General features: G+C 32.6%; 1 long non-coding RNA gene across 3 annotated transcripts; it reads left to right on the forward strand.

Annotated features, from left to right (window-relative positions):
• The first annotated feature begins 343 nt into the window (after positions 1-343).
• LOC148760840 (uncharacterized) lies at positions 344-3,045 on the forward strand. 3 transcript variants are annotated; one of them, XR_016028468.1, is made up of 4 exons: positions 344-583; positions 1,283-1,387; positions 2,032-2,279; positions 2,794-3,045. It is a non-coding gene; the product is annotated as an uncharacterized LOC148760840 (long non-coding RNA). The 3 variants fall into 3 exon arrangements; XR_016028466.1 differs by having other exon boundaries at positions 2,032-3,045; XR_016028467.1 differs by having other exon boundaries at positions 2,039-3,045.
• The last annotated feature ends 1,811 nt before the right edge of the window (positions 3,046-4,856 follow it).

The raw sequence follows: 4,856 nt of genomic DNA on the forward strand, positions 1-4,856 counted from the left end.
ATGAAAATTTGAGGGAGGTGTGTTAAATAAAATGAAGTTAAGGCATAATATGTAAATTTTATTGTTTTGAAGAAATAAAAACAAAATGAAAATAAAATGGATGATAAAATAATGAAGAAAAGATGTTGAAAAGTCAAACAATATTTTTATATGTACATGAGTGACCACATGAGTCAAGAATGGGAATGATGTGGTTTGGATGGGAATGAAGAAAAGTCAAAGTCATTTGGAATAATATTAAATTGGAACCAAGTGAGGTGAATGGCCGGCCATACAAAAGAAAGGAAGAACGACAAAAAAAGTAAAGAAAACAAAAGAGAAGAGTGTAGAAAGGATGGTGGGGCCGGCCATGTGGGATGAAAGAAGAAAAGAAATGAAGAGAAATTGGTTATGAAGAGGAAAGAAAGAACCAAAAGCCAAGCAAAAGAAAGGAAAGGAAAAAGGAAAGAAAAACCATGGGAGAGGAAGAGAAAAGGAACAAAAATTTTACACTTTTCTTGGCATGGTTTTGCTGCGCTTTGAGGGAGGAAAAGAGAGCTTTTTGCTGCAATTTTTGGAGGAAGAAAAAGCTGAAAATTTTGAGGTAAGAAAGCTGATTTTTTTTTTAGGTTAATTGCTGAAATTTTTGAGGTTTTTATGGCTGATTTTGGCTACTGAAAAATTGGAGCTGTTTGCTGCCAATTTGTGCAACAAAATTGGAGCTGTTTGCTGCCAATTTTGTGCAACAAAATTGGAGCTGTTTGCTGGTAGTTTGTGCAGAAAAATTTGACAGCTTTGTGCTGCCAAAATTGAGAAGTTTTGTTGCTGAAAATCTGCTAATTTTAGAGCAAAAAATGATAGCAAAAAGGGTGAGAAAATAAGGCTTTTGGTGATTGATTTTGAGAGGAAAGGAAGAGAGGAAGCCACGGTGGTGAAGAGAGGAAGACAAGGTGGTGAAGGGAGTGACGGTGGAAGAGAGAAAAAGAAAGAAAAAGAAAAGAAGTAGAAAATAAAAATGGGCATGGCCCAAATAGAAAATAAATGGGCATGACCCAATAGGAAATAAAAATGAATGGGCTTAGCCCAAATAGGAAAAATGGAGAAGCCTATGGAGAGGGCTCAAAGGTCATAAAAAAATGAAAAAAGCCCAATGGTAAGTTAATTTTATATTTTAAGATTTATGGGTAGTTTAATATTGTGCATATTTTGAATGAAAAATATGCAAGTTGCTTAAGGAATTTTTAATTAAGTTGCTACCCATATAAATGTGTGATTAAATATACTAAGTTTAAATTGTTGCTAGGAAAGTTTGTTGTGGAGGTGTGCCGAATGAAGTATGTGACCGACAAATAGGAATAATTATATACGCGTATGAATCAATAGTGAAGTAATATCCCACTATTATGAGGTGAGTTGGAGGTATCAATTTTAAAAATTCCTTATATATATACATGTACGTATATTTTACGTGAAGTGCAAAATTTATGGAAAGCATGTGTTGATAGAATTTTAAGGAATTGTGGGTGTAAGTTATTTTAGAAATCATTTGGAATATATATATATTATAAGTAAAGTGTTTTAAACCGGGAAACAACCTTTTCGAAAAGATTTATATCAAAGGAAATTGTGCCCTATTGTTTGTGTGGTGTGCATTCATGAAATTTATTACATATTCACCATGCTATTTTGATACAAAATATCATGCAAATATTTACAATGAACATTTTACGAAAAGAGAGTTTTAACGTGATGTGGGGACCAATATTTTGAGAAAGATTTAAAATATCCCCTTGAAGATCAAATTTGAATTCTTTTAAAAGGTGATTTCATTTTAACCAAGAAATTTAAGAGTAATTGGAGATTGCTACTTGTTGTGTTATAAATTGTATTTTGAATCGAATGACTTGTGACAATATTTGCATGAATAGATGAATCGGTATTTGTGTTGAAATATATGAACTGTGTATTTAGCCTTGAGATGCTGGATTGTGAAATGATTGTCATGTCATGCTATTGCAAATTTTATTGTATGGTGGGTTTAGCTTGCTGCAGTGGGCAGGTTTTGTGGACCAGCCTATTAGAGGGGCACGAAATCCAGTTATATATGTACCTCGATCGGAGATGCGCGTAGGGTATATCTTGAGGTATGGTTAGAGTTCACGTCACGCCGAACCACCTCGTGATGATGAACTCCGCTAACGCCAAAGAACGACTGTGTTTTCAAAATAAAAAAAATGATTTATGCGTACATTACTTTTTAACAGCCTTGGCGGATTCGGTTGAGATAGCACCAGGCCAAGGTATCCCTGACAACCGAGTATGAGAATGATTTTGGCACAAGTCAACTTTTTAAGAAAGTCATAAGCCATGTTTATTTTTTATATGAGTTGAAATAAGTTTTAATATTATGAATTATATTTCTCTGCATGGTGAAAAAGGAATTAAACGATTTTTCATAGCTCCTTTATTTGTTTATTTGTGAAATGAATATGTAATTCCTCGCATATGGGGCAAGTTATGATTTGTGCATGATTTTAAATATTATTTGATTTCGCGGGAGCTTGCTAAATTTTATTGATTTGATTTGAAAATGATTATTAATATATTTTGATGTGGAGAATTTTATTACCCCGATTATTTATATTTTATAAGAAATTCTCGATTTTTTTATAAGGCACAATCCCTCGTTTGAAACGAATTGCTTTTATAATCTTGCATTTTTATATTCAACTGATCTACCGTTTGCTTGTTTCCCACCTACGCCCTACTCACTGAGTCAATGAGACTCACACCCCTTTATTTCCCCTTTTGCAGATAGAGATCAACCTAGCGTGTAGCCAGTGATGCATTCGGTGCACCGTGAATAGGTAAAGGCATCTCCTAACAATTTATTCTGAGTCGCTCTGCTGTCAGAGGTCAAGTCGCAGCATTTTATTTATTAAGTTGTAAACGAATTCTAAATTTTTATATAAGCATTAATTTAGAAATTATAGATTTTAATGCATATACTTACAAATAAAAGGAAAACGTTTGTATTGATTTTTATATTTATGGTTCAATTTAGTATATGGAAGTATCGATATTATATGGTGATGAATGTATGGATTAACGAGCAAGTTCTAGACAAGCTTGTTCGAGACTTGACGGGTCTTTTTCGAAAGTCTTGGACGTCGGTAGTGACCGGGGAGAGGTCGTTGCACTAATCGTGCCTCATATATCCATTATAGGAAATTTGAATGAAAACATTTGAAAGGGCTTGTCCTCCCTTGTTGAAAATTAATGTGTAGTAGAGATATTTTCTCATAATAGGTTAAAAAACTTCATTGAAAACATTTGTGCTCAAACATTTAGATTTATTGAAATCAATATGGCATTGACATCATGTAAGTCAATCAAGGAAGTAAATCATGCTTAGCTTTTAAAGAGGTGTATCCACTCACCTTGACAAAAAGTGTACACTTTGTTAAGCTTTAAGTCGCCAAAATCTTGCTCGTTTACAATTCCGTGCTTTAACAATCACCTACCACAATAAATTCTATCATGAGTCTCCTAGTTTCTAGCAAAACCCATTTCCAAAACTAGTCGAGTAATTGAATATCCTTCATTAAAATTCCAATAAGTTTCCAAACTTCCAATCAAAACCATATATTAAACAACTTTGAGTATCCTTACCTCCACAACCTTTTTGAAGAATAAAAATCCCCAAAATCCTTAGCTTAATAAAAGGATAAATTGTTGAAATTCGTAAAAATATAGAGTTATGTTATAATCATAAGTTTCAAATCCAAAAATGCTAAATCTTACCTTAGATTCAAGTTTGGAAAGTTAGATCCTTGATAGATGGGGTTTTAAGAGGTTGTGAAAGGATTTGGGGCGTATTGGGGGCGAATTTTAGACTAAAGGAATAAAAAATAAGAAAAAAGGCTCGAGTTAGGGCATATATATATATATAGACCCCAAAGATCAACCCTTTAGCCCTTGAGGGTCGATCCTTTAGCTTTTATTTTCTCCCTAGGGCTGATGGGGATCAACCCATTAACCTCAAAGGGTTGATCTTATTGATTCCAATAGCTATTTTTGAATTCCAACTTGTAAGGATTGACCTTTTAGCCATTAAGGGTCGATCTTTGACATTTCCTAAAGCTATTCCAAATGTTTGTTATGTAGGGATCGACCCTCCCTTCCTCAAGGGTCGATCCTTGACATTTCTAATAGCTAACTTGACTCGTAATACCTTTAAGGATCGATCCTCATTTCCTTCAATCATCCACAAATATGACACAATATTATGAAGAATTTTAGGAAAACCCATCCAATTATCACAACCGAAATATGGTTCATAAAAGGTCTAAATTTACCCAGTTCTACAAAATGAAAAATTGGAGTTTCACAATTTGTACCACTATTAGGTTTGGCTAAAGAGTGTATAATCACTCCTTATTAATAAAGCATTGAAAGTACACAAGTTCGTAAATTTTAAGATTTAAGTTTATACTAGCTCATCTCACTAAAGTTTTGTAAAGGAAATTAGTTTAGTAAAGTTAAAATTCAAAATTTTTTAAAAATATTAAGGCAATAAATGCATATCAAAATATTGTAAAATACTTTTTGTTGTAATTCATTACTTAATGCACTTCTTGCTTAGCTCTTTTATTTCTCCCCTCTAGCATTGCATGGGACCAACATCTTGTTGAAAATATATACATTTATATATTATGTCAAAGAGATCCACTTACATTAATATAATAATAATAATTTTAAATTTTAAATTATTTCATACGATTTATAATTTATACACCTAGTTCATGCATTCCAAATTTGAAGTTAATAGAAAATACATATTTATTCGATACATGAAATTTTAACTATAAAATACA

This window comes from Theobroma cacao, chromosome 9 (genome assembly GCF_053813885.1).
Source record: "Theobroma cacao isolate CCN51 chromosome 9, ASM5381388v1, whole genome shotgun sequence".
Classification (NCBI taxonomy): Eukaryota; Viridiplantae; Streptophyta; class Magnoliopsida; order Malvales; family Malvaceae; genus Theobroma; species Theobroma cacao.